The sequence below is a fragment of the Theropithecus gelada genome, chromosome 1 (assembly GCF_003255815.1).
Source record: "Theropithecus gelada isolate Dixy chromosome 1, Tgel_1.0, whole genome shotgun sequence".
In the NCBI taxonomy this organism is placed as follows: domain Eukaryota; kingdom Metazoa; phylum Chordata; class Mammalia; order Primates; family Cercopithecidae; genus Theropithecus; species Theropithecus gelada.
Window position 1 is genome coordinate 18,681,644 of NC_037668.1, and position 19,711 is coordinate 18,701,354.

Genomic DNA, 19,711 nt, shown 5'->3' on the forward strand with positions numbered 1-19,711 from the left:
TCTCATGATGTGTTTTTCAGCTCCATCAGGTCACTTATGTTCTTCTCTACACTGGTTATTCTAGTTAACCATTCCTCTAACCTTTTTTCAAGGTTTTTAGCTTCCTTGCAATGGGTTAGAACATGCTCCTTTTGCTCGGAGAAGTTTCTTATTACCCACCTTCTGAAGCCTACTTCTGTCAACTCATCAAACTCATTCTCCATCCAGTTTTGTTCCCTTGCTGGTGAGGAGTTGTGGTCCTTTAGAGAAGAGATGTTCTGGTTTTGGAATTTTCAGCCTTTCTGCTCTGGTTTCTCCCCATCTTTGTGGTTTTATCTACCTTTGGTCTTTGATGTTGGTGACCTACAGATGGGATTTTATGTGGATGCCCTTTTTGTTGATGTTGATGCTATTCCTTTCTATTTATTAGTCTTCCTTGTAACAGTCAGGCCCCTCAGCTGCAGGTCTGTTGGAGTTTGTTGGAGGTCCACTCCAGACCCTGATTGCCTGGGTATCACCAGCAGAGGCTGCAGAACAGCAAATATTGCTTCTTCATCCTTTTTCTGGAGGCTTCATCCCAGAGGGGACCTCTGCCAGCCAGAGCTCTCCTGTATGAGGTGTCTCTCGGTCACTACTGGAAGGTGTCTCCCAGTCAGGCTACACAGGGGTCAGAGACCCACTTGAGGAGGCAGTCTGTCCGTTACCAGAGCTTGAATGTCGTGCTGGGAGAACCACTGCTCTCTTCATAGCTGTCAGGCAGGGACAAGTCCGGAGAAGCTGTGCCCACAGCTGCCCCTTCCCCCAGGTGCTCTGTCCCAGGGAGATGAGGGTTTTATCTATAAGTCCAGTCTATAAGTCCCTGACTGGGGCTGCTGCTTTTTGTTCAGGTATGCCTCGCCTACAGAGGTGGAATGTAGAGAGGCAGTCGGCCTGAGCTGCAGTGGGATCTGCCCAGTTCGAGCTTCTCAGCAGCTTTATTTACACTATAAGCATAAAACCGCCTACTCAAACCTCAGCAACGGCAGATGCCCCTCCCCCTGCCAAGCTCCAGTGTTCCAGGTCAATCTCAAACTGCTGCTCTAGCAGCAAGAATTTCACACCAATGGATCTTAGCTTGGTGGGCTCCATGGGCGTGGGACCTGCTGAGTCAGGCACCAGAGGGAATCTCCTGGTCTGCCAGTTGCAAAGACCTTGGCAAAAGTGCAATATTTGGGCAGGAGTGTACCGTTCCTTCTAGTACAGTCTCTCATGGCTTCCCTTGGCTGGAAAAGGGAAATTCCCTGATCCCTTGCATTTCCCGGGTGAGGCAACGCCCCACCCTGCTTCAGCTCGCCCTCCATGGGCTGCACCCACTGTCCAACCAGTCTTCATGAGATGAACCAATGAACAAGGTACCTCAACTGGAAATGCAGAAATCACCCGTCTTCTGCGTCAGTCTCTCTGGGAGCTGCAGACTGGAGCTGTTCCTATTCAGCCATCTTGGAAGAGCACTCTCTTGGTTATGCTCAATATGTTTAGTTGCCTTACTTTCTTTTGTTTCTTTTTTCTTTTTTTGTTGAGATAGAGTTTTTCTCTGTCACCCAGGCTGGAGTGAAGTGGCACAATCTTGACTTACTGCAGCCTCAACCTCCCAGGCTTGTATGCACCCACCTCAGCTTCCCAAATAGCTGAGATTCCAGGTGAGCCACCACACCTGGCTAATTTTTGTATTTTTGTAGAGATGGGGTTTCATCATGTTGCCCAGGCTGGTCTTGAACTCCTGAGCTCAAGGAATCCACCTGCCTTGGCCTCCCAGAGTGCTAGGATTGCAGGTGTGAGCCATCATGTCTGGCCTAGTTGTCTTACTTGCTCAAGAGAAATGATCCTGCTTGAAAGAGTAACCTGTCATGTTATGAGAAGGCCTATGAAGGGGGCCCCAGAGTGGATCTGAGAGAAGCCTCTGGGAGCTAAGAATGATTCCAGGCCAGTATCTAACAAGAAAACAGGGGCCTCAGTCACACAGCCATAAGGAAATGAATGATGCCAACAAAGTGAATGAGCTTGGAAGGAGATTTTTCCCCACTCAAGCCTCCAGATGAGAGTGCAGCCCTTCAGACCTTAACTTTGCGCTGTAAGGACTTTAGCAGGGGACCTACATAAATCATGCCCAGATTTCTGACCCATGGAAACTATGAAATAATCAATGTTTTTGTTTTAAGCCACTAAATTTGTGGTTATTTGTTATGCAGCAATAGAAAACAAATACAGTATCTAAGATAATCAGGTAGTCTCCTGGCCATATAGGAGCATGTCAGCAGCTGAGAATGGAAACTTTGATGTATCTTTCTCATAACCATACAAAGATACAAGAAGAATTAATGTCTTAAAATTAATTAATATCTTAAAATCCTACACCTTCAGCAAAATTAGCAGATAAAAAAATCCAATTTTAGTTACAAAGGATGAATATGTTTGGGAGATCCATAGTACTGCAAGTGATCATAGTTAATACTGATATATTGGATACTTGAAAATTGCTGAGAGTAGATCTTAAATCTTCTCACCACAAAAAAATAAAACAAGTATGCGTGGTGATAGATATGTTAATTAACTTGATTTAACCATTTCACAACATATACATGTACCAAAACATCATGTAGTATGCTGTAAATATATACAATTTAAGAAGACAAAAATGTTCACAAACTTCTAGGTATGTGAAAGTAAGTGTGGAGAGGGGAGAGAGCAAGTCAGGAAACTGATACTAGAAGCCATAAAAATGAATGGTGAGGTGGTGGAGTGGTCAGTGCTATGAGGAAACGTGGGGATGGAAAAAGAGACCGTTATAAGCAGAATATGGAATCCACAGCAGATATTCATCACCAGAATGTGAGGGACCACCTAGAGGGGCACTGCTCTGGACAGTTCTAAGAATGAAAAGGGTATTGCATGAGAACTGGTGGAGATCGACAGAAATGACTGGGAGAGCAAAGAGAACAAGGTAGTATCACAATATATCCAATAAACTACCCATTGAGTGCAATAGATGGAAGAGCCAATGAGCTGAGAAACAGGAGAAGCTACATTAATTTTCTCCCACCTCCAAATACAGCTGCCACAGGATACTCCTGTAGCAAATGGACCAGAAAAAATCCAACTCATCTAAATATGAATAATAAAAGGCAAACTGTCACATCCAAAGGCTCCATTTAAATATATGACATAAAATCATATTTTATTAACAAAAGTCATCATTAAAAAAGGTTAAAATAGGCAGAGGGGAAAAATATTTCAACATAATTTTCCTAATTGTCTACCTATAAAAAAGTTTACAAAACAGAAGTAAAAGACCTCAGAAAAGAATTTAACTAGACAATAGAAGGATGTGAAAGAGAAGTGACATAATCATCTCAGGAATTAAGACTGAAATACAAGGAGTACAAAGGGGAGCATGTGCCCCAGAAAACACATGTCAGGGGTCTAGAGAAAAGAAATTTTAAAAGTCCAAGGAAACTAAAAATTTTTTAAAAGACAGAGATAAAAAAAGAATTAGAGAGAGTTTGTACACAATATGATGTATTTATTATCTCAGAGCTGTACACTTAATAATACTTAAGATGGTAAATTGTATGTGTATTTCGCCACATACACCTCCAATAAAAAATTGGAAGAAAAAAGAATTAAAGCAAAAGTGATCAATGTAGAAGACAGGCAAAGGAGATCCAACATACATATAATTCATGAACCAAAAGAAGAAAACCAATGTAAAAGAATAAATACTTTAAACAATAATTCAAGAAACGAATGTTTTGAAATCAAAGATATGACTCTACATATCGAAAGGCCACACTTTTACCTGGGAGAATAACTGCAATAGTAATTGCTAAACCATATTATAGTACTTAAAATATGAAGAAATAAAATTTAGTCAGTCATGTGAAGAGACCAAGTCATTTAAAAGAGAAAAAATTAGATTGCCATCAGGCTTCTCAACAACAACATTCACATGCAGATTGTGGAGAAGAACCTACAAGACACTCATCAAAGAAAAGAGATAACATGAGCCAAGGATTTTACGTCCAGCCAATCTATCCTTCAAAGTATAAAGGCTACAGATAAAAACTGTTTTGAATATATAGTAACTAGGTAAATCTTGTTGCTCTATGAGCCCTGCTATGGTTTGAATATGTTCCCCAGAATCCATGTGTTGGAAATGTAATGCCCAATGTGATAATTCTGAAAGGTAAGGCCTAATGGGAGGTGTTTAAGTCATGAGGGCTCATGCCTATCTGCCTTCCACTATGTGAGGATATAACAAAAACACCCTCACCAGATGCTTGTGCTGTAGTCTCAGACTTCCCAGCCTCCAGAATGGTGAGCCAATAAATTCCTGTTTATTATCAATTACCCAGTGTCAGGTATACTGTTATAGCAGCACGAAATGTACTAAGGCAAGGCTCTTTTTTGAGCACTTTACTAGAGAATAATCTTTATCTGGTCAACAGATTATTGGAGAAATTTCGACCAAAAAAACCCTAAAAACTTGTGGTGAGCATTGAATGTGTTTAACTGTAGAACTAGGGCTAAAACAAGTCTGAAGGACACAAAAGTAGATCCAACAAGTAAATGGGCATTTTTAATAAATGTTATTGAAACAAGATCTAGTTCTAGATCCTCCCATTCACAATTGCTTCAAATAGAATAAAATACCTAGGAATCCAACTTACAAGGGATGTGAAGGACTTCTTCAAGGAGAACTACAAACTCAATGAAATAAAAGAGGACACAAACAAATGGAAGAACATTCCATGCTTATGAATAGGAAGAATCAATATGATGAAAATGGCCATACTGCCCAAGGCAATTTATAGATTCGATGCCATCCCCATTAAGGTACCAACGACTTTCTTCACAGAATTGGAAAAAACTACTTTAAAGTTCATATGGAACCAAAAAAGAGCCAGCATTGCCAAGACAATCCTAAGCCAAAAGAACAAAACTGGAGGCATCATGCTACCTGACTTAAAACTATACTGCAAGGCTGCAGTAACCAAAACAGCATGGTACTGGTACCAAAACAGATATATAGACCAATGGAACAGAACAGAGACCTCCGAAATAATACCACTCATCTACAAACCATCTGATCTTTGACAAACCTGACAAAAACCAGAAATGGGGAAAGGATTCCCTATTTAATAAATGGTGCTGGGAAAACTGACTAGCCGTATGTAGAAAGCTGAAACTGGATCCCTTCCTTACACCTTATATGAAAATTAATTCAAGATGGATTAGAGACTTAAATGTTACACCTAAAACCATAAAAACCCTAGAAGAAAACCTAGGCAATACCATTCAGGACATAGGCATGAGCAAGGACTTCATGTGTAAAACACCAAAAGTAATGGCAACAAAAGCCAAAATAGACAAATGGGATCTAATTAAACTAAACAGCTTGGGCACAGCAAACGAAACTATCACCAGAGTGAACAGGCAACCTACAGAATAGAATAGTGGCCAACATGGTGAAACCCCGTCTCTACTAAAAATACAAAAATTAGCTGGATGTGGTGGCACACACCAGTAGTCCCAGCTACTCAGGAAGCTGAGGCAGGATTAGCTGGATGTGGTGGCACACACCAGTAGTCCCAGCTACTCAGGAAGCTGAGGCAGGAGAATCACTTGAACCTGGGAGGAGGAGGTTGCAGTGAGCCGAGATCACACCACTGCACTCCACCCTGGGCAACAGAGTGAGACTCCATCTTAAAAAAAAAAAAAGAAAGAAAGAAAGAAAGAAAAAAGAAAAGAAAAAGAAGCAGCAGCAAAGTGTATTTTTCTGTCTTACTAGTATTGATCTGGTCGTGTGACTTGCTTTGGCCAATAAGTAGAACGTGGAAGTAAGGTGCAAAAGTTTGAAATTTACATGTGCAGTTGAGCCCCAGAATAAATATGTATGGGTCTGATCTGTGCCTAGTCTGGAGCAAGAAGCCAAACCCAGACAGAGCCACAGCTTGAAGCAAAGCCTGTCAGTCAACTCTAAATCAGCTCATTCACACTTGTTTCTCAGTGTGAGAATAAATGCTTATTGCTGTATTCTGCTAAGTTTTTTATTGCTGTATTCTGCTAAGTTTTGAGGTGATTTGTGAGGCAACATTATTGTGGCCAGTGCTACATTGGGGAAACAATATATTATTTTAAAGAATCAAGATTTTGTTTTGGGGTGTGTGTGTGTGTGTATGTGTGTGTGTACGTATTGTTTTTTATTTTTTCTGTATAAACTCTATCTCATGGTGTTCAAATGGTTGGTAAAGGGAAGTTTCTCTTTATAAAAGTATTCCAGCTAATAAATGAAGGTGGAATGATTGAATTATAATATCAGCATTTTATCACCCCTAATGAATTTCTGAACATGATTATCAGTGGCTGCTAACATCAAAAAGAAAAGCTAAACAGGCCATCAGGCATTATGTGACTTCTAATGGAAGAATCTAACCCCATCATTAAGTATTCTCGCCCTCAAATAAATTGAACCACAAACCTCTAGATCTGCCAACTTACAGGAAATTTCAGAGCAGAGAGATGTGTTAAAATGTACCATGGATACACAATTGCAAAATTTATGCTGTGGAAAACTGTAGCAAACCAAACTCGTTTCTTCAACAAATAAATAGTAAGGAAAAAAAAGAGATGCTAGGAGCCTACAGATTAGAGAAATTATAAAAGACGACATATCAAACACAATGTATGGACTGGGTATGGTAGCTCACACCTGTAATCCCAGCACTTTGGGAGTCCAGAGTGGGTGGATCATTTGAGGCCAGGAGTTCAAGACCAGCCTGACCAAAATGGTGAAACCTTGTCTCTACTAAAAACAAAAAAATTAGCCAGGTGTGATTAGTGAAACCCATCAGACTAACAATGGAACTCTCGGTAGAAACTCTACAAGCCAGAAGAGAATGGGGGCCAATATTCAACATTCTTAAGGAAAAGAATTTTCAACCCAGAATTTCATATCCAACAAAACTAAGCTTCACAAGTGAAGGAGAAATAAAATCCTTTACAGACAAGCAAATGCTGAGTGATTTTGTCACCACCAGGCCTGTCTGAAGAAGCAAGAGCTCCTGAAGGAAACACTAAACAAGGAAAGGAACCAACAGTATCAGTCACTGCAAAAACATGCCAAATGGTAAAGACCATCGATGCTAGGAAGAAACTGTATCAACTAACGAGCAAAATAACCAGCTAACATCATAATGACAAGATCAAATTCACACATAACAATATTAACCTTAAATGTAAATGGACTAAATGCTCCAATTAAAAGACACAAACTGGAAAATTGGATAAAGAGTCAAAACCCATCAGTGTGCTGTATTCAGGAGACCCATCTCACGTGCAGAGACACACATAGGCTCAAAATAAAGGAATGGAGGAAGATCTACCAAGCAAATGGAAAACAAAAAAAAAGCAGGGGTTGCAATCCTACTCACTGATAAAACAGACTAAACCAACAAAGATCAAAAGAGACAAAGAAGGCTGTTACATAACGGTAAAGGGATCAATTCAACAAGAAGAGCTAACTATCCTAAATATATATGCACCCAATACCAGAGCACCCAGATTCATAAAGCAAGTCCTTAGAGACCTACAAAGAGACTTAGACTCGCACACAATAATAACAAGAGACATTAACACCCCACTGTCAACATTAGACAGATCAATGAGGCAGAAAGTTAACAAGGATATCCAGGAATTGAACTCAGTTCTGCACCAAGCAGATCTAATAGACATCTACCGAACTCTCCACCCCAAATGTTGCAACAGAATACACATTCTTCTCAGCACCACATTGCATGTATTCCAACATTGACCACTTGGTTGGAAGTAAAGCACGGTTCAGCAAATGTAAAAGAATAGAAATTATAACAAACGGTCTCTCAGACCACAGTGCAATCAAACTAGAACTCGAGATTAAGAAACTCACTCAAAACCACTCAATTACATGGAAACTGAACAACCTGCTCCTGAATGACTACTGGGTACACAACGAAATGAAGGCAGAAATAAAGATGTTCTTTGAAACCAATGAGAACAAAGGCACAACGTACCAGAACCTCTGGGACACATTTAAAGCAATGTGTAGAGGGAAATTTATAGCACTAAATGCCCACAAGAGAAAGCAGGAAAGATCCAAAATTGACACCCTAACATCACAATTAAAAGAACTAGAGAAGCAAGATAAAACACATTCAAAAGCTAGCAGAAGGCAAGAAATAACTAAGATCAGAGCAGAACTGAAGGAGATAGAGACACAAAAAAAAACCCTTCAAACAAATCAATGAATCCAGGAGCTGGTTTTTTGAAAAGATCAACAAAGTTAATAGACCGCTAATAAAGAAGAAAAGAGAGAAGACTAATAAAGAAGACCGCTAGAAGACTAATAAAGAAGAAAAGAGAGAAGAATCAAATAGACTCAATAAAAAATGATAAAGGGGATATCACCACTGATCCCATAGAAATGCAAATCACTATCAGAGAATGCTATAAATACCTCTACACAAATAAACTAGAAAATCTAGAAGAAATGGATAAATTCCTGGACATATACACCCTCCCAAGACTAAACCAGGAAAAAAGTTGAATCCCTGAATAGACCAATAACAGGCTCTGAAATTCAGGCAATAATTAATAGCCTACCAACCAAAAAAAGTCCAGAACCAGACAGATTCACAGCCGAATTCTACCAGAGCTAGAAAGATTAGCTGGTACCATTCCTTCTGAAACTATTCCAATCAATAGAAAAAGAGGGAATCCTCCCTAACTCATTCTGTGAGGTCACCATCATCCTGATACCAACACCTGGTAGAGACATAACAAAAAAGAGAATTTTAGACCAATCTCCCTGATGAACATCGAAGCAAAAATCCTCAAGAAAATACTGGCAAACCAAATCCAGCAGCACATCAAAAAGCTTATCCACCATGATCAAGTGGGTTACATCCCTGAGATGCAAGGCTGGTTCACCATACGCAAATCAATAAACGTAATCCAGCATATAAACAGAACCAAAGACAAAAACCACATGATTATCTCAATAGATGCAGAAAAGGCCTTTGAAAAAATTCAACAGCCCTTCATGCCAAAAACTCTCAATAAATTCGGTATTGATGGAACATATCTCAAAATAATAAGAGCTATTTATGACAAACCCACAGCCAATATCATACTGAATGGACAAAAACTGGAAGCATTTCCTTTGAAAACTGGCACAAGACAGGGATGCCCTCTCTCACCACTCCTATTCAACATAGTGTTGGAAGTTCTGTCTAGGGCAATCAGGCAAGAGAAAGAAATAAAGGGTATTCAGTTAGGAAAAGAAGAAGTCAAATTGTCCCTGTTTGCAGATGACATGATTGTATATTTAGAAAACCCCATTGTCTCAGCCCAAAATCTCCCTAAGCTGATAAGCAACTTCAGCAAAGTCTCAGGATACAAAATCAATGTGCAAAAATGACAAGCATTCCTACACACCAATAACAGACAGAGAGCCAAATCATGAGAGAACTCCCATTCACAATTGCTTCAAAGAGAATAAAATACCTAGGAATACAACTTACAAGGGATGTGAAGGACCTCTTCAAGGAGAACTACAAACCACTGCTCAACGAAATAAGAGGACACAAACAAATGGAAGAACATTCCATGTTCATGGATAGGAAGAATCAATATCATGACAATGGCCATGCTGCCCAAGATAATTTATAGACTCAATGCCATCCCCATCAAGCTACCAATGACTTTCTTCACAGAATTGGAAAAGTTCATATAGAACCAAAAAAGAACCCACATTGCCAAGACAATCCTAAGCAAAAAGGACAAAGCTGGAGGCATCATGCTACCTGACTTAAAACTATACTGCAAGGCTACAGTAACCAAAACAGCATGGTACTGGTACCAAAACAGATATATAGACCAATGGAACAGAACAGAGACCTCCGAAATAATACCACTCATCTACAAACCATCTGATCTTTGACAAACCTGACAAAAACCAGAAATGGGGAAAGGATTCCCTATTTAACAAATGGTGCTGGGAAAAGTGACTAGCCATATGTAGAAAGCTGAAACTGGATCCTGTCCTTACACCTTATATGAAAATTAATTCAAGATGGATTAGAGACTTAAATGTTACACCTAAAACCATAAAAACCCTAGAAGAAAACCTAGACAATACCATTCAGGACATAGGCATGAGCAAGGACTTCATGACTAAAACACCAAAAGCAATGGCGACAAAAGCCAAAAAAGACAAATGGTATCTAATTAAACTGAAGAGTTTCTGCACAGCAAAAGAAACTATCATCAGAGTGAACAGGCAACCTACAGAATGGGAGAAAATTTTTGCAATCTACCCATCTGACAAAACGCTAATATCTAGAATCAACAAAGAACTGAAACAAATTTACAAGAAAAAATCAAACCACCACATCAAAAAGTGGGTGAAGGATATGAACAGACACTTCTCAAAAGAAGACATTTATGCAGCCAACAAACACCTGAAAAAATCCTCATCATCACTGGCCATCAGAGAAATGCAAATCAAAACCACAATGAGATACCATCTCACACCAGTTAGAATGACAATCATTAAAAAATCAGGAAACAACAGGTGCTGGAGAGGATGTGGAGAAATAGGAACACTTTTACACTGTTGGTGGAACTGTAAACTAGTTCAACCATTTTGGAAGACAGTGTGGCAATTCTTCAAGGATCTAGAACTAGAAATACCATTTGACCCAGCCATCCCATTACTGGGTATATACCCAAAGGATTATAAATCATGCTGCTATAAAGACATGCACACATATGTTTATTGTGGCACTATTCACAATAGCAAAGACTTGGAACCAACCCAAATGTCCATCAATGATAGACTGGATTAAGAAAATGTGACACGTATACACCATGGAATACTATGCAGCCATAAAAAAGGATGAGTCCATGTCCTTTGTAGGGACATGGATGAAGCTGGAAACCATCATTCTGAGCAAACTATCGCAAGGACAGAAAACCAAACACCGCATGTTCTCACTCACAGGTGGGAATTAAACAATGAGAACACTTGGACACAGGGCGGGGAACATCACACATAGGGGCCTGTCATGGGTTGGGGATAGGTGAGAGGGATAGCATTAGAAGATATACCTAATGTAAATGACGAGTTAATGGGTGCAGCACACCAACATGGCACACGGATACATATGTAAGAAACCTGCACATTGTGCACGTGTACCCTAGAATTTAAAATATAATTAATTAATTAAATAAATAAATAAATAAAATAAAGATTAATTTGAGATTTTCTGTTCTATTTTATTAATTCTTTCCTTTTCTTTTCTTTTTTTTTTTTTTTTTTTTTTTTTTTTTTTGATGGAGCCTTGCTCTGTTGCCCAGGATAGAGTGCAGTGGCACGATCTCAGCTCACTGCAACCTCCACCTCCTGGGTTCCTGGGTTTAAGCAATTCTCGTGCCTCAGTCTTCCGAGCAACTGGGACTACAGGTGCATGCCACCACACCTGGCTAATTTTTTTGTATTTTTAGTAGAGACGGAGTTTCACCGTGTTAGCCAGGATGGTCTTAATCTGTTGACCTCGTGATCTGCCCGCCTCAGCCACCCAAAGTGCTGGGATTACAGGCATGAGCAACTGCGCCCAGCCTATTTCATTAATTTCATCTACCTTCATTATTTCCTTTCTTCCACTATCTTAGGTTGATAGTGCTACTTATTTTCTAACTTCTTGTGGTAAAATTTTATCTCATTAGTTTTAGTTTTCTCTTTTCCAATGTTTGTGTTGAAGGTTATAGTTTCCTATAAGTACTGCTATAGCTGCATCCCACACATTTTGTGTGGAGTATTTTTATTATTATTTGATTCAAATATCTTCTTATTTCCATTTTAATTTTTTCTTTGACCCATGAATTCTCCATCCCTTACATGGTCAATTCTTGTATGTCCAAAAGTCATTGCTCACAATTAATTTGATAATTTACTTTATGTATATCTCCCTGGCAGACTTTAAACTTCAGAGGGCTGTGAGTCTTTAATTAACTTTTTATCCATGGTATTATCACCTTTCCTAGCAAAGCACATTATAAAAATATTTTGAAAGAATGACAGAATATATAAATAAAGTCTTCATGTAAATAATCAGCCCAAAAGCTAAAGGCTGTCTCGACTGGATAAGGCCAGGAGAAGGCAGTATAGACTCTTTGGTGACCTTAGAGTTCACATTCCCATCATTAGGAATTTCCCAAGTCTCCCAACTGCTTCAGCTTTTCTCTTAACTGTATATCAAAACCATTATTCTGCACACAACTGTCAGGGGTTTACTCTATGTGAAGTTCATCGTCATCCAAAAATAAATGACACAATAATTAGTTTACTTTCGAAGAGTTAATGATAGGATAGTGTGGGTCACAGGCTCAAACACCAGTAATTTTTTTGACAGCGAGGTCAAATATGGTAACCCGTGTGCTTTCTGTAAAGAGATATCTAAGAAAAGGAATTCTAAGGAAGAATGCAGAAGCCAGGAATGGGTTATTAAGGTGGGAATTAAGGCTATTTAATGGGCTATTAAGTCATAACCCTTTGATTTCATGCTTGGATTCAGCAAGGAGTAAAATGGTGAGAATGGTGAAAATTTTAGAAATGTAAGAGACTGGAAATATAAAAGAAATCTCCAGGGTTCTCAGTTTGGGAGGGGATATAGTTATGAGTGATGCTGAGCTTGAGCTCTGTGACTAGGAACCTCTGAGATGAAGTCAATGGGGAGCATTTAGAGTTGAGAAGGTTGAAGGAACACAGATAATTTGTGTTCTTCTTATCAATGCTGAAGCAGCCTGAAGACCAGAGGCATAATCAGGTCTTGGTCTGGATGGAGCCCAGAGGGCAGGGCCATGATCTGAAAATACCTTTGGGCTGTGACCTTGTAATGCACAAGAGACACCAAGGGAGTGGATAGACAGAGAATGTATTAGAAAGTGTCAGCAACTGTGCAGATAATAGTGCCAGATAATAGTATGGTTGCAGAAAGTATTTTGGAAGATGACTTGGAATAAAGGGAGGGGATGAAGAGGCAGTGGGTTGGAATATATTCTTGCTGGCTAGGCTCAAAGTTTACCTCTGAGAGTCTGTAATTCTTCCCCAGACCTCAGATCGCTATGTGAGGGGTCAGTGTGCATGGACAGAATAGGGACGTTTTTGCTGGTGGGGCCGCCCAGAAACCTGGATTCAGAAGAGCACCCTGGAGTCTTGTGGCTCATTATAATACAGCAACTGAAAACTCCAGTGGACTCTAGAAATGGTCTAGACTCCTTATTTTAAAGAAAAAAATACTAATGTCCAGAGAGGGAAAGACTTTCTCAAGACCACAGAGGAAGTCAGGCAAAAAAAAAGCCAAATCTAGAACTCAGCTCTGGTGCCCATGGTCTAGTGGGCACTTTCAGCCAGGACTTTGAAACTTCAGAGCTAAAAGAAGAAAACCTGGGACAATAATTATTTGTGTCTGAAGTGACAATGCCCTATCACCCCCTGGTGACTGGCAAAAGCCCACTGATTATTATCTAGAAGGAGTGAAGTTCCCAGAGGCACATCAGGATGTGGAGACGGAAAGAGGCATTGGCTCCCTCACTGTCCTGGGGATGGGAGAGAGTGCTGTTTCACTGTACGTATATAAACCTCTGTTTTGCATTGTTTCATTTTGTGTTCAAATAACCCATTTGAAGAAACTTCAATGACTCCCACCCAGTGAGTAAAACACCACACCAAAAACAGTGAGGACAGTTGCCTTATTTCATGCACTAGCAGAGTCGCCTCCTTATTGATAAATAAGACACCTGAAAGAAGAAATTTACCTACTGCGTCCCCTCATTCTTAACTGCGAGCCTTGGTTACAGTGAGAAGTAATCGGGGGTAAGAGCTCCCATATATCAGGCTAAAGGTCAGAGCCTTGAGCCCCTCAGCCCTGCAGAGGTTGGAATAATCATCTGCCTGCTACATGCATTAAGTGGGATTCTTCAGTGACGACTACCCTCTGGGGGGCCTGCAGTGAATGAGGGCTCTTGGCGTCAGTCCACCTGCCCCTGCCAAACTTATCCCAGTCCTGCTTCCTTCTCCTCTCCTCCCCTTATTTTATTTTCCACCTGAACCAGATATATTATATATGGCACATATAATGTATAATAATATACAATATGTGATTATATGAAATTACATGTAATATTATATATACTTATGAATTATATATAATATTTATCATGTGATTATATATCATCACAGCCTGTGACTCTGAGCAAAATTACAGGGCAAAGGTAAACAGATCCAGTGTTTATTCATTTGTTCCTCCACCCATTCATCCCTTTATTATTCAACATGTATTTATTCAGCATAAACTATGGGCCAGGCACTGCCCAGCACTGTGCTAAGCATTGAGGGTAGAACCACAAATAACAGCCTGGCCTCAAGGAGACTGTAATCTAGGGAAGACACAGAGACATGCAAAGTGGTAAAGCAGGGTGCTGGGCAGTCTGATTTAATAGAAGGACGTGCACAGTGTCAAGGTAACTCCGAGGGTCTTCCGTTGATAATGCAGGTTCAGGGTTCAGGCAGGTGAACAGGAGGCCATCAGAAGTGAAATCTTCTCAGAGAGGGAAAAATTTGAAATGGACTCCAGAAATTCAACCATTTAATGAGCTACCTTGTGCCTGGTGCTTAGAATAAAGAGACAAACAAGACAAGGCCACCAACCTCAAGGAGCTCACTGCCAAAAAAGGGAAACTAGCCCTGTACACTAACAGCCCTGCAGAGCAGAGGTTACAACCCAACTGCTTGAATATACATTTTATTGGGCCTGCATATTATTTTTAATTTTATGTTTCAATTAAATCAGTGTTCTTTTAAAATCTGGAGATTTAAAATTAAAAATTGAGATGTATTGATACCTTACTCAGTTTGGGTGCCTCAACAAAATATCATAGACTTGGTGACTTAAACAACATTTATTTCTGACAGTTCTGGAAACTGGAAGTCCAAGATCAGGGTGTCTGTATGGTCATGTTCTGGTGAAGGCCCTTTTCCTAGCTTGCAGATGGCTGCCTTCTCACCACTTGTTCACATGGCCTTTACTTGGGGGAGGGTGTGTGTATTTGTGTGTGTATGTGTGTGTGTGTGTGTGTGTGTAGACCTCCTGGTGTCTCATGAAGGCACTGATCCCATCATGAAGGTCTTACCCTCATGACCTCATCTAATCCTAATTACCTCCCAAGGGCCCATCTCCAAGTGCCATCACATTGGGAGTAAGAGCTTCAACATATGAACTGAGGGGGACAGAGTCAGTCTATAGCAATTGGAATATCAGGAGATCCGAAAACACAGCCCACAATCCAGAAATTAAGAACACTCATTCGTTGATTCATACAACAAATATTTATTGAGCTAACAGTATGCTTCAGTGGTCCTCCCATCATGTTAGGAATTGGGAATACAGTGGAGAGCAAAAGACAAGTCAGCCACCACCCAGCAGTGTTCTTTCCACATGCCCCCTCAAAACACAATGCTGAGGCAGACACACATGGTTCAATAACTGGCTGGTGTCTGACATTAATTGAAGGGCCTTACAGGTCATGAAATGCCAGAAACTTCACACTTGAAATGTGAACTAGTGCCCTATATATTTTTTTTACTCAAACAGATAAAGGAAAAATTAAGGACAGAGTTAAAGGAATCACTTACCTAAGTGAAAAAAGGATTGAATAAACCATATGGGCTGACTGAAAATGTTGGACAATTGTGGCAATATGTATACACACACACACACAAATTTCAGCCATTATTTCCTCCCTCTATAGCATTATAAAACAAAATGGGCTACATGGTAGTACTTCTCATTTTGTCATTATGTTTGTGACTGATAAATGAAAGGAAAGGTGTGCGCTTCATGAAGTGGGTGGCCCTGGAGGAGGTCACTGGTGAAATCACACAAGCTATGATGAAATCACCAGAAGCTATGATAAAGGAAAGCTGACAGTGAACCCAGAGTCAGGGGCCTGGTTCAAAGCCAGCTTGTACTCTGTCTGCCAGGTTAATTCTTGGGCACCTCTTGGTGCCTTCATCTGCAAACAGACATTATAGTACCTACTTCACGGGGGTTTTATGATGGTTAGGTGGGGCAATTATGCGGAAGTACCTGGCACACAGCATCTAACGAGTGTGGTCTGAATTCCCTACGGGAAGAATGTTGATGGAGAATACAATAAGGCAGAGAAGACATGCTGCTCATATTTTCAGATGACCCAAAAGCGCTGAGTGCACAGTGAGCTCAAAGCAGATGACAAAATCGAGATTTTGAAATATTTCATGGCTGAAAAACTATGATGCCACTAAATCAGGACAAACTATACTCTTTTAAACACTGGGTATGATTAGGCACATTGGTTGAAATGTGGATTTATATAACTTCTTTATAGAAAACCTGATCGTTTTTCCCATCTGCCAAATCAATGAAGGTGATCAGAAGAATATAGATATCAAAATAGATCATGCAGTCTTAGGCCTTATAATTATTACAACTATCAATTGAGAACTATATCATTCACAAAGCATTTTCATATGTATCACCATATATAATTAGTGTATTGTAATAAGAGAAATAATGGCTCCACTCAGCTCCGCCTGAGTCTGGAAACCCTTGGAGTATTGTGTTCACTTCTGGTCACAGCATTTAAGAAGGAATTTGAAATCCAAAAAAGCTTGCCATGGTATAATTCCCAAAAGATATGATGTCAGATATACCTAGATGCAAGCCCATCTTGGAACTGACACCCAGAAGTTATATGACATTAGACAAACTTATTAACCTCTCTGAACCTGTTTCCTCAGCTATCAAGCAGAAATGACAATACCTAGTCCACAAAATTGTTATGAAGATTCATGAATCCCCATAGACTCTGTGCACACAGAAAAGACTCAGTAAAAATTGCCACCTCACATAGGCTACATGTTGACTCTGTGGGTCTGCTCTAATTGGGTTCAATCCTGGATATGTTTCCTTTTGACCCTTCCATCCTCTCACTCCCAACTCCCCACCCTGCAGCCAACACCAATTCCCATGATGAACATGTGGGATCTTAGGAGGGCCAGATCCCATCAAGCCTATACCACTCTGGATCAGCTATTAAAACAATGTCAGATATTAAGGAGTATATTCCCTGGAGTCTTAGGATTCTACATTCATCCAACTTAGCTTATGTTTAGTTAGCAACTACTACATGCAGCAGCTAGATAAACGGTGGTGAAAAGACAAGCGTGTTTCCTGAGTCCACAGACCTTTCATCAGCTGGGAGCTGTGTGTGTGATGCGTTAATGCCTAGGTTTTTTATTAGGGCTTGCAAGGTGATGATATTCCATTTCTACCATTACTTTTTCATTTATTTGTTAGAGTACATCTATTAGGAGAAGTTCTCTATTATTTGGTTATTCAACTGTATTCTTTGTATAGGAAAGGAAGAATAGGTACTTTTCTCTTTCCCTTTTTTTACAAGTTTTAAAGTAAAAAAGTAGATTCAGTGGATGTCCTAGAAGTGACAATTCAGGGGGTTTTTTTGTTATTATTATGAATGTGTTGATTTAAACTTAACAAGCTCAGACACATTGCAATTATTGTTGCTATTGATGCTCACATTGTCATTAGCCGTTAGACACTGGAATTTTCCCTTTAGACAGTAGAAATTTCCCAAGTCCTTTCGACCCAATATGAGAAATATTTAATAGCTTCATTGTTATCTGATATGATAAAATGTTTTAACTTATATGTTTCCCATCCCAGACCTGAAATCAGCCATTTCTCTAAGAACTGTTGATTTCTTTTACTGGGAAGTGGTATTTTAAGATCACAACTTGGGTTCTATGGATACTTATTGCTACCATATTGATCAGGTTTCTGGGCCCTTTCAGTGAGCAAAGGTAAAGTTATTTAAGATGAAACACCTCATATGTTCATAAATGAGTTCACTCTGTTATTTTTTAATTCACATCCAGGGACACAGTGTATCACTTAACCTCTGCTGTGTTCATCTGTATCTCCTTGTCCCACACTGAGAATCCTACTTCAAAAACACTGGGGATGATGGAATTAGAATATCACATAATTACTCATTTGTTTGATTCAACGTCTCATACTAAACTTTCTTCCAATAACAATATTAATATTAGAACTACAATATGATTACTAAAATGGTTTTTAAAATTAACTTGCAGATGCTCTCCTTATTCTCTCCCCAGTTTTTTACAGTTCTACCTTATACTACACTATCAGAGTTCATAACCATTACATACAATACTATTTTTCTAATAACCTTCATTTGGTCTTAATTTTACAAGTAAATATATATTAAATGCTTACCACCAGTCATAATGCCAGTGTCTCTCCAGTTATTTTGGTCATTTTTAAAGACATTCTCTTGTAGGTTCTTACAAAGAGTCTCATGAGAATAATATTCACAGAATTCTTCCATGTTTATGAGAGTTTATTTGTGACCTTTATACATAAAAGTCAATTTAGTTGAACATAATCCTTGGATCACATTTTTTCTTATTTTTAAAACATTTTATTATATTTTCTCCTAGTCCAAAATGTTGTTGTCAATAAGTCTGATGATATTTTTCTCTCTTGTTAGTAATTTGTTTTTGGTTTTTTTCCTGAATGCCCAAAGGATATTTTCCACTAAAGAGACTAAGTTCTTAAAAATCCATTAGTTCAGCTAGACCTTATGTTTGCATCCATCATTTTGAGTGCATCTTTTCTGGTATGAAGTGTGCCCTTTAAAAACAAAATTTCAAAATATTTTTATTTCAGGAGGTGTTTCTAGCATAGTAGTTTTGAATATTTGTTCTGTTCCTTTACTTCAATTTTCTTCTTTAGGGACTCCAGTTACACGTGTCTTGTATCTTCTTTGCCTATGCTTTACATTTATCACTTTCTCTCTAATTCTTTTAATCTTACTTTTTAATTTATCTTTTATTTTAGAATTTTCCTTCCTTTTATCTTATTTTTCTTTAAAGGCATTATCCATTATGTGCATCCACTTTTAACATTTTTTAACTGGTTATTTCTGAAATGGATATTTCCTTTATTTCTTATTCTCTTCTGAGCCCCATTACCTTGTTTCTGAGTTTTTATAGTTTCCATTAATTGTTCTTTCATATCTTGTATTATTTTCCTAATTATTTAAGCTCAGTTTGAAATTGCAGTTTATAGTTTTCACCCATAAGCATGTCTTTATGTAATGCTTTTATTTTCTTGATTCTGCTCCTGATTCTATTTTTATCTTAAAATAACTTTATGTGGGTTTGAACCTCAAGTATTTTCTGTTGTTTATTGACTGTATTAGCTTTCCTCAACTTTAAAGAAGATGTATGGTGTTGAAGAGCTTTTTTAATTCAATCACTCTGGAACACCTTCTTCTATTATTTTTTTCAAGTAAATGTTCAACATTATGATGGCTTATATTCAGAGAGCTTCTTGCTCCACTGCCTTTCCACACTTTCATGTGAGCTTCTTTTCTATTTTTATTTTTTTTATGTCTTATGCCTGGACTGAATTAGATTCTGTTTCCAGCAGTTCTCCCCTGTACTTTGTTCTGGAAGGGAATTTTATCTGGCTAGTTTTGAGAGGCATAAGACCCAGACCGTTCCAGT